Here is an 11,595-nt window from a genome sequence, read left to right on the forward strand (position 1 = left end):
AGAAAGTGGGTGAGATGAACAAACATATATTCATATGTGTTACCCTCTGCCTCAATCCATGCTGTTGTGGTTTGAGTCCACGCAGCTGCTCATGCACTCCTACCTATCTCCTTTTTGGGATAGGGAGGAGAAAATTCAACAAAAGGCTCGAGGATCAAAATTAAGGACTGGGAGCCTCGCTCACCAATTGTGGTCACAAGCAAAAACCAGAGCAGAGTTGGGGAGAGAACATTGATTTAATTTAGACCACAAAACCACTACCAGTTTACGAAACAATTAGACCAGAGTACGATAGTGAGAAAATAAATATGAATAGATCTTAAAAGAGAGGGCTTGTCACAGTCTTCCCCTGCTCCAGCTTGGCGTCCCTCTCATGGGAGACAGTCCTCCTCAGACTTTTCCAGTGTGAGTTCTTCCCACATGGCCGTCGTTCTTCCCAAACTGCTCCAGCATGGGTCCCTCCCACAGGCTGCAGCGATGGACTGCTCCAGAGGGAGCTCCTCTCAGAGTCACAGCGTGCTTCGGACATGGTCCTCTGCTCCAGCATGGAGTCCTCCACAGGCTGAAAACTGGATCCTACACAGACATTAATCTCCTCGATCTGCAGGGGCTCATCCTGCCATACCACCATGGGCCTCGGCGAAATCGCTGCTCTGGTGCACTTCTCCCCCTCCTTCCCCACCCACCCTGGTGTCTGCATGATTGCTCCCCTCTGAAATCAAGAACTCCCCAATGCAAAAGCACTTGCCCAACGCTTTTCCCCTCTTAATACTTTATCACAGAGGCACTGATTGGCCTGGCCTTGGCCTGAGGTGGGTCTGACTTTTACCTGAGCTGGGGGAGGCTCCGGGAGCTTTACACGGGAGCCCCTGCTGCCACCAAAAAACCTCACCAGATACAAACCCAACACACATGCCTGGAGGAAAGGAGGATTATTGCTTGTGAGTGGCACCAACCTTTTCTGGCAGGAGAGGAAGGCTGAGGAGAGGGGATCAAACAGCCATGGATGGATCCATCCCTCCCCAGCCTGCCCTTTCCAACCTCCCCCGTCCCACCAGCTCCAGCTTGCAGGCACAGTTCTGCCCCTGCTCCAGCACACCGGAGCTGCAGTGGATGGGCTTTCTCCTCTCCCTCTCAAAGTCCTGCTCTTAGCAAGAGCTAGTCCTTACCAGAAAAGACCAATTTCACCCCTTATACAGGCTGGTGGGGGCTAGGCACCAGGAGACACGAGCAGAGACTCTTCTCTAATCTCAGCTAAGCTCCTACAAAGCCTGGCTGCACATACACAAACTAGACTTTTTCAGAGGCTCATAAAGCTGAAACAACCGTGGTTCGATCCTTAGGGCAATGGCAACATGCCCATCTTTAGCACAAAGCCCATCTTCCCCCACTGGATTCCAAGTCCCTGTTTCAAAGTATGGAAGCTTTAGATCTTTCCAAAGAAAGGATTTCCTGAATTATTCTAACACTGAAAAAACAATGTACTCTTCTCTGCTCTGGCTCTTGCAGGCAGTTGAAGTACTTGGCTGAAATGTTCTCAAAAAACCAGAAAAAAACAGTCATGACATAAGAACAGGATCTTGTACTTAGAAGGGACAAGCAACCTCCAGAGCAGGCTGTGCTACCAACTCTGCCTCCAATAATATCTGCCAACTTTATGAGCATTGTACATTGTTTAAAGAACTAATCAAGTTACATATTCCTTTTGAAGTCAGACAACTTTGATTTAACAATGGCTTCAGAGCTTTGAAAAACCCAGTCTTTTCTAGTTTGTCTTCCATGATGGTTCCTTACCTGTCTCCCATCATTGAATAAATCATTATAAACATAAACCAGATGCCTAATGCTAACAATAACTTTAGAGAGCCCTGCTCCCCCCAAGATGTATGGGCAATGACTAACACACTTTTAGCCTCCAGACTTAATTTAAAGCATTCTTAAATTTTACACTGGTGAGATGAAGGCTGCCCGAGACAATAACTTTTACATTAAAAATAATCTCTGCCTTTAGCAGCAACAAAGTCAAAATTGTCCTCCTTCAGCCCTGGTGTCTCAGTCTGCTGTGGGTGCTCTGCAAGCTATGACGTGCACTTGGATGAATTCATACCTGAAGGCCTTGGAAAAGGAAGACTTTGGACCACCTTAAAGAAAATGAAGTCTCTGCATTTGAATGCATGGGAGCAGCAGCTTGTGCAGCATCGGGCAAGTATGCAGCAGCCAAGCACAGCTTCTTGCAGCAAAGTCAGTGTTATTTTCTGCTCAGATGTGCAGGGAACAGTGCTGGGTGTCCAGACACAATGGCTCTCTCTGGCAGGAGCAGCGACTCATTGAGTTGACCTCAACCTCTGCATCACCAATGGAGCTAAAGCACTTTGAAACCTGGAACTCACCTTGCTGAAGACAGATCACCGATGTGCAGCGCGGTTCAGGGGGATGCGCTGGCAGAAGATAGAGTGTTTCTGACCCAGACACCTCAGCCTGCAGAAAGCCTGTAGCTAACAGCTGCTCCAGAGCTGCTCTGTAGGGAATATATTGCTTAACAGAGCAACGCTCTTTAATGTATACTCATATAATACTTAAATGTATAACTCGTACAGCTAAATTAGTGTCTGGAGATTGAGCTCTGGTGAAGAAACAAAGTTCTGAAAGCTTTGTTCAATGTTCTTTCACTTTCCTATGCCTCCACACTCTGTCTGAGCCCACAGTTGGGTTAATCTTGCCATTTTATTTGCATATTTTGGTCATCCCTTGTTTACAAGGCTTGCTGTCTTACTCTTTTGAAGCAATAACCAACAAAGGAAGAGAAGGAAGGATGGGAAGAAATCTTTGGATCTGCCAAAGCTGAGGAAATTCACATTAGGTAAACTCTTCCATGTAGATGTTCTTCACCCTTGTGAAGCACTGGCACAGCATGGCACAGCGGGAAGCTCAGCGCAGAATTTCCTGACACAGAGTGAAATAAAAAGAGTCAGCACTAAAAATATACCAACAGGGAGGCTCATGGGATGCTTGGAGGGGATTATTTCTCCTCCCGGAACTTCATAGTAGTACCTCTGCTTTGTTAAAAGACTTTTGTGTGAAGGCCTCCCAAGAACTCTGCTCACACTGGAGCCTAATGCTGTGTTTGCAGGCACGGCAAAGACATCATATGAAAAATAAAAGCACACTAACAAGGGGGAGATTTTCCAGGAGCTTGCCCTTTCCGTGAAATTTGTGAAATTCGCATCAGAGTTTGTTTTTTCCTCATTTCCAGACGCTTGGTGAAGCTTTAGCCCTGGGCTTTTTTTCATTCTGATTTTCACGTGAAAACTCACCAAAATATTTGATATGGGGAATGAAACAAAGCACAGAGTGACTAGAGGGGAATGAAGACTCTGGAGCCAACACCTCCCAGGAAACTTTTGCCACCTTCTTCACATTTTTGCTCTTGTATGACAACAGGAGAGCTCCTTGCCAAAACCAGCTATCCAGTCATACTTGCAGCAGCAGCAAATCCATCTCCGATTGAAGTTAGTATAGCACTAGGATATTAAAGACCGTAATTTATGCATTTAAAGCTATGGTTTTGATTATGTTAAATAGGGAGCAAAACCTGAAAAGCATATTTTACGGAAAACGCTAATTCTGTATGATGTTTTTTTCCTTATAAAGAATGATTTACCTGTCTCTGAGGTTATGGTCTTTGTACAACAGAGCACATGTCTGTTCCGGTTCCTTATATTTGAGATACAGATCCCAGGCAAACAGCTGTCCCATGGTATTGTAGGGTTTCCATGACAAATGTGAATCCTTTACCGGCAACATTCATTTTTTCATCTGAAAGCCTCAATGCATTAACAGTTGCCAGAGTCCTGTGAACTTTCATATCTATCATGCCATCACCACTACAACTGCTTTTAGATTAACAACCAGACAGATTTCCTTTCTGTGACCAAGCAGGAAAATAAAGAGAAAAGACAGAAATTACTACATTACAGAATACCTTCTCCTTAGCAATCACTTTGTAAAGTGATATGAAAGGTTATTTACATTGGAATACCTCTGAGGGGATGAATAAGAGTAAATGCTCCAAAAAGGAATTACAGCTGTTTCCTTTCTTACCCTGCTCTGTCTCTGCTGCTGAGCAGTCATCCTCGTGCCGGCGTGTGAGCCGCGGCTGCTGCACTCCCGACCACGTTCAGATGGGATCCTGACACTCTGCAAAAAAAATGAGTGAGAAATAAGCATTTTAAGTAATCTCATAAATTCACTAGCCATTTCATTTCATTTCATTTCATTTCATTTCATTTCATTTCATTTCATTTCATTTCTTTTTTTTTTTTTTTCCCCAAGCTCATTACTCTTTTTGATTCCTGTTTGGTTTTGGAAGGGGGCATCTTCAATCCCTGTGCATGGGTGAGGGCAGGCACGCAGAGAACAGCCCTTTCTGTCTGAGCAGATCTGCGGTTGCATTGGCAATACTGTTTCCAGGAAGAATACAGTAAAAAGCAAGACGGCAGGAGGAATGTTTTATAGCAGGATATTGCACATCCTTCCCACTGTTGCCAACACAGGCTTCCAAACACACAAACGTGGTGGCATGCTGTCATGGGTTTGAGTCTGGCAGGGTTTTTGGAAAAAGTGGGAGTAGAGCTGTGTGTGATGATTCAGGTGAAGCTTCGAGAGCCTCCCCTACCCCCAGGTAGGTGCTGGACCTGCCTCTGGCCAGGGCCAGGCCAGTCAGCACCTCTTTGATCGAGATATTTAAGAGGTGACCCCATTGTTGTCTTTCCTTTTTGATTTTGTCTCATTTTGAGCTGTCCCTTCTTTGATGTTGGGACGTTTTTCTGTCGAGGAGGGGGAGGTGAGAGGAGAACAAAGGAATGTCATCCTGAAAAGAAAGAGAGGGAGAAGAGTCCCAGAGGAGAAGGAGAGGGAGAAGGCTGATGGAGCAGGACCTCTCCCTGAAGCCCCGTGGTGGCTGAGATGGCAGGAAGATGGTTGCCAGCCGAGGGGATCGTCAGTGGTGAGAACATCAGGATGTGTCTGTGTCAGTACATGCAGAGCCCCGTGTGGGAGGGGAGAGAGCATCACTGGGGATGCACCTGAAGCCATCTGTGGCCCCGACGGACGCAGGAAGGGGGTTGCCTCCTGTGAGATGGACACCACGCGGCAGGAAGGAGAGACTGTGAGGAGCCCTCTTGCTCAAGGAGGAGCTGCCATGGACAATCAACAATGGCCAGATGGACCAAACTCCCCACTCCCCTTGCACTGATGGGGGGGAAGAGGTAGCCAGGAAGACTGGAGGGGTTGGATGTATTTTAGATCTAGTCGTATTTATTGATGTTTTCCTCTCACCATCCTGCTTTGTAAATAGTAGTGGTGAATTAAATCTATGTTTTTCCCCACAAGTCTCTCTGGCTCTTTAACCATCATCTTAAATGGTAGATTTTTACCCTCCCTATCCTTAACCTCAATCCTTGAGCCTTCTCAGTTGGATTTCCTCCCTCCACATGGCTGTGGAAATGGGGTCGGGGGGATGAATGAGGGGTAGACCATGTGGTTTTTCTGTTTCCTGGCCCAGGCAGTCAGCTTGAACCACGACAGATGTTCAGCAAAAGGCTGGAATCACAGCCTGATGCCTTTTCAGACTAGGATGTCAGGATCCTAGGTGTCCACTCAGTGCATCTGCCAAAAAGATAGTACATCTAAAAATAAGAGTGATATTCAGAAATCAAGGAAGTTCCCTTTTATGTCTCTTCTCACAACTCTGAGTTCTTCCTGCTAATTGCTCCATCTTTGGCCATGCCTTTTCAAATCCTTACCAACAGCCCCATCTGCTTGGCAATCAGAAGTGGAGGCACAGCTTTCAGTGAGGTCTTGCAGGGCTCCAAGAACTTTGACGGTGACTGACAGAAGATCACAGTCAGGCAACCCCACAGGTCCTCCTGGTCTGGCAGTCTATGGGTAAAATCAGGGTGAATGACTTAATACCCTCAAAAATTGCCATGGTAATTAATCCTCCAAGATTTGGTGTTGCCTCATAAACACAAGCTTGGCAAATACTATCTTTTTATTAAAAAAAAATTCATAAAAGGATCACATTAGTTTTGAAAATGATGTTTTGCCATAATATTCTGTTCCTACAGGTCAGCTGCATTGTGGGGAGGACAGAGTCATCTCAAATGATGCAGAATCTGTTTTACTAACTGATATGCCTGAAAAATTGTACATACAACAGATGCCAATGCACAGTTCATTTATACTAGACACAACTGATGGTAGATTATGTTCTATCCTGGAACATATTTTATTTCTACTTCCACTAAGAGGACGGAATTTTGTATTCCTGTACTTTTTATAACTCTTTCCTCACCCTGCTATAGCTTGTTACAAAACTTTAGCCTTGAAGAAAAGGGGGGGGAGCTTTAATCAAGGGGACTCCAGGACCCACTTCTGTCTCCTTTATGCCACAGGTTCAGCCAAAAGGGACCTCTTGGGAGTAAGTTCAGCCCCAAATAATACATATAAATAGTGATGCAAAAGTGAGAAAAGTAGCAAATTTTATTATCCCTGTACTTCTGAGGCAGATTGGGCATCCTTGATCTCTTTTGATGCCTTGGGGACAAGACTGTCAGGGCTGTTTCTTCTCATCCCTGTTTCTTCTGTAGTTTTTAGCATTGTCTATGAAGAGATCACAGCAGAGAAAAAGATGCAAACCCCCCTGTTCTTAGCCTGGCTAAAATCCAAATATTTTAAACATTTCTTCTAGGGGCTGATCCCCCCAGCGAGTCTCAGAGCTCTCATCGCTGACTGCTATAAACCAAGGACTGTTTACATGAGATGAGCACATGCCTATATTGCTTTACACTTAACGGTGTGTGCACTTCATATATTGATAGCGATGGGCAACCCATCCCTGAGAGACTTTTAGAGATCTTATGACTACTTTTTTTATTTAGAGGACAGGAGAGAAAAGTATGATGGAAGTCACACAGATAATTAAATGCAAAGATCTGTTGATCTAGTGAGACCACTGGTAAATAATTTAACAAAGATCTTTAACAAGTCTCACTTTAAAGAAAAAAAAGAAAATAAGACCACTTCAAACCTTGGTTTTTTAATTTTGGATGCCTGAATCAGTACCGCAGTCCTTTAAAATAGCCAGACCCTGTAGGAATTGCCATATAGAGTCAGACACAGAGTTCTGGCTTCCAAATGTAAAAGAGAAAAACATGAGAAACTCCATAACAGGCAAACATGGGGTAACCTATCTTCCCCCCGAAGAGCCCATCCAATCCCAAAGACCAGCTAAAACATTAAATCCATAGGTTTTGCCCTGCCCAAACCACCGTTCATGTGAACCTTCCAGTGATGGCTCTTCTCCACAGGAAGATTCTGCAAAGCTTTTGATAATTTTATGGAAATATCTAATTTCATATTTTAAGTATTTCATTTACCATTTATCTCCCAGAAGCATATGAACCTCAGCAATAAAATACAAGAAGACACCTAGCATCCTGCGGTCCTTGGCTGTATGGAGAAGCCTTCGCTGGCACAGCTGCTCTGAAGCCGTGGGCGAGGCTCATGTGAGAAGCCTGGGCTCCTCACTAGAAGACACCTGATTCTCAGGAAAGGGAGTGCAGGGCAACTGGTCACTGTAAAACAGTCTAACAAGGCTAAAGAATTAGGAATTGCCTAGGCCCCAGTAAAATCCAGCACTTTATATGACTCGAGATGCAGTTGGAGGAATCTGGCTAATCTTTTACTCTGCTAGTAAATCATTCATTGAGGCCATCTGTGAAATATGAGAAGAGCAGCTTCAACCCAAGATTCCCGCTTCGCAAAGCTCTTACTAGCTTGGCCGGAAAGAAGCTTTCCTGATAAAGTTGATAGCGAGTCCAAGCCCTCATGATTTCCAGCAGCGGTAATCCTTCTGGGGAGATTAGAGGAGCAGCCCTTGAAGGTCCTGAAGCATGGCCGTGCATTTCAGTAAAGTTCAAGGGGAAAGAAAATACAAACCCAGAGCACTTGCCAAGGCCTGGCCCAGAGGTGCACCTCTCCACGCTTTCTTTTCCAGCGGCCTCTGCAGAGAGGTCTGACAAACAGCCCCCAAAACGACTGGTCACAGCTCCTCTGGGACAGGGAGCATTCATGGTGCTCACGGAGAGCATCAAGGAAGAAATCTAGTGCCTTCACAGCCAAGACTAAACTGTGTTCAAGGACGGGCATAGATACTCATATGGAAAGTGATATTCAGCTCTCACAGCTCAACTCAGAACCCAAAATCTGCTGCTTTGTGAATCAAACACACATGGTGTGGGATAGTGTCACTTCAGGAGGAATAAGTCATTCAAAACACCCCGACCAACTCTCCATGCCAGGCTGCTTATCTGTGTCCTCCACCCAGATTTAATTCAGTTTTTTAAGAAGCAGTTAGTCTTTCTCCACAGGCATTACTACTAACCTGGGAATAAATAAAGTCCTTAGACAAATGCTTCATAGGGCAAAACAAAGAGAAAAAAGTCTTAGCTTACAGGAGAAATGGGCTGAACACCTAACCACAGTATTCAAGAACATGAGTTACAATCCACTTCCTCCAGGAATTAAGACAATACAGTTTTTGACCCCTTTTTCTTCTTAGTCTTCTAGTTTCCAAACTCTTAGTATCCGCAATTCCCAGATGGCTCAACAGCTAGAAGGAACAGGGAGTTTCAAAGTGAAAAATGAGAGGTCCCAACTCCTGGAGCCAAATGTTTGAAGGGAAGTGAAGCAAAAACCCAAATAGGAGACAAAATAAGAGTGTAGCAGGGCTGGAGACACAAACCTACAGTCTTACCTTGGTGCTAGGCTCTCAGAGAAGGCAAGGCTTGCTGACCTGGAGGCTGAGCAGGTCCCACCTTTGAACTCTGTCAAACCCACGTTGTATAAATCCAGGCATTTCTATTGGGTTTGGGCACCTTGCAGAAATTCAGTCACAGAAGGGATAATACACCCCCTGCTCCCCTGTGCTTAACCTCGCAATAGCACACTTAGTTTAGTGTTGAATCTTCCAAAAGTCTTGGTCCAAATTACAGCACTCATGATGACCAAGTAAAGTTGGGGAAGTGATTACGTCTTGGACCAGCATGTCTGACAAACAGTAGGAGCTGTAATTCCTGAAAGGAAGACATGTGAACTTAAACCGAAGTTTGGTGTGATAATCCCTCTGCAGTGTGGTTTGTAGGATTATAATTATTCCTTCTGTTTTCCTTGGCTATCCAGTGGTTGCTCCACAGAGCCTTGAGGTCAGTAACTGTGCAGAACACATTAAATTTTCTGCCTTCCCCCTAAAAACTCCTCAGATCTAAGCAAAGCAGCATCTCATCAACCATTACACTGACTAGATTATTAGTGGTGCGTTTTCTGTTGGGGAGAGAAATAGGTCCAGGGAAGTAAGATTGGAAGTTACTTTATTTCAGTTTTACAAGTGAAGGGTTCTTCCTTCCCACTCACTGAGTGTATAACTGTTGAAGAAAATATTTTACCTCACACATCAGCTAAGGTGTTAGGGAAGTGCTTCCTCTATTTCCAGGTGGCTGTAAAAAACACTATAAAAGCCCTTTCTTCTAATGCTGTTTCTACCCTTTACATGCTCTGTGCCATCCTCAGCAGTCAGGGCTAGCTGCAGCTTGGGTCACTGCAAACAGAGGGGGTCTGGAAGGAGAAGCAGGAGGGAGAGCAGCCAGCGTCCACTCCCTGGGTGAGAAGCAAAGAAGAAGAGGAAAATATCCAAAGGGTAACAGAGAAGCACTCAATCTCAGCAAGACCAAGGAAGAATCGTGGTTGTGGCACTGAAAACCGCCCGAGCTGAGCTGCGGAGGAGATACGCCCTGACATGACAGAGCTGATACCAGAAGGGGATCTCCTGCCTCGGCGTCAGCTGGGCTCTGAACAGAGATTTTCCATTAGTCAGACAGGACTCGCGTTGCTTAGCAGAAAGCTGCTCTGGCTTCTCAAGCACGGCAAGGTCCTCCACCCTCCAAATCATACACAGTGAAGACTGCAGAAGCATCTGTTATAAATCCTCTTCTCTGAGCAAGAGCAGGAAGCACAACTTTCGTAAGACTCTCTTAAATGGAGAAAATCATCCAGGCCTTTTATTTGCAAGTGCTGCACCCCTCCTGGAGCCCTTTGTGACCTAAGCTGTTCAGAAAGTAGATGAAATGGAGTGAGTCAGAGAGACAGTAATGGTTATATCTCCAAGAAGAAAAAAGCTTGATTTTACTGTGGGGATCTTGTGTCTGCCATGACCCTTCAACAGCTCACAGGAACACAGGAAGAATTAACCAGCAACGAGGACTGTTTCACTCACGCAGATCTGTGACGAGTTTCATCTTATTTCTCAAGAGAAACATCCTGCAAAAAAACAAACCCAGACAAACATCACCTAGTTCTCATTTGGTAACGTGCAGCTTCTCCATAGCTTATAGCACTCCCCTTTTACCATCTGACCGAAACAGACCTAGGGCTTGTAACCTCTTTGGAGACTTTCCTGGGCTGCAGCAGAGATGGTCAATGCACAAGAAGCTGGCAATATTTCACAAGTGGCATCCCTGGAGGATCTGGTTTCAGAAAAGCTGAGAGGCAAGGGAAGCAGGAAGAGTATTACCAGGATCAGAACCATTTGTCACTTGCTCGTAGTTAGTATCTGTTCAGCTGACTGACAATTGAGATCAACAGCTAGGATTTTTCCATCCAATCTGAGCTAGCAGTTGGGTTTCATTCAAGTAATTGTTCTAATGGATAATAATGTCTTATTATGACTAGAGGGCTTATTACTAGAATGTTGTACTAAATTCAATAACCTGAACTCACTATATATTGCCCCTCTTGTGGGAGCTTCAGCTGTTTGAGAAGGAGCCTCTGAGTTGCGTGATCATCCCTAAAACCTTCTCCCCTAAGTTCCAACTTTGAGGAACAAGTTGTTCATCATATGCTGAATTCAGCCTTGGAGTACCTCCAGTGAAAACAAAAGGAGTAACAACAAGAATGGATTAGGCCCAATTACTTTCACATTTCTCCAACTTGAGTTTCTGACTTCAATACTAAAGGAGTGAAAAACTCAAACCCCAATGTATGGCATAGCGACAAGTACACTTCAAAACATAAGTCAGCCTATGGTGTGACCTCGCGCCCTTTGGAAAACCCTCCTGTCATCTGGCAGGAGTAACAGATATTCCTGCCACTGCACTGTACCAATTTTTGCACAGAATAGTCAAATCTATCCGGCAGTTTTAAACTATGCTACACTTCTGGCTACTGACCTTACACATGCTTGAAAGGGCTAGTATCTGCCAAGCTGAAATATAAAGTCATGAGGACTTCAGTTCATAAAAACATGCTAAGATTAAATAGTCTGTGTTCTGTCCTGACCCCCTTTTCCAGGGAGAGCTGTGTGCAGATGAGGAGAGGGCACAGCCTCACCTACAAATCCTTATCCGACAGGTTAACCAGATGTGAACCAACACCTGGAACAAGGGCTGAGACTGAGAACCCCAAGCTGCTCTGCTGGCTATTGAGCCATGCTTTCTCTCAATGTTTGCTGCACCCCTCACTCACTCACTAGCTTTTAAG

The sequence above is a fragment of the Apaloderma vittatum genome, unplaced genomic scaffold (assembly GCF_000703405.1).
Source record: "Apaloderma vittatum isolate BGI_N311 unplaced genomic scaffold, ASM70340v1 scaffold15981, whole genome shotgun sequence".
Lineage (NCBI taxonomy): Eukaryota > Metazoa > Chordata > Aves > Trogoniformes > Trogonidae > Apaloderma > Apaloderma vittatum.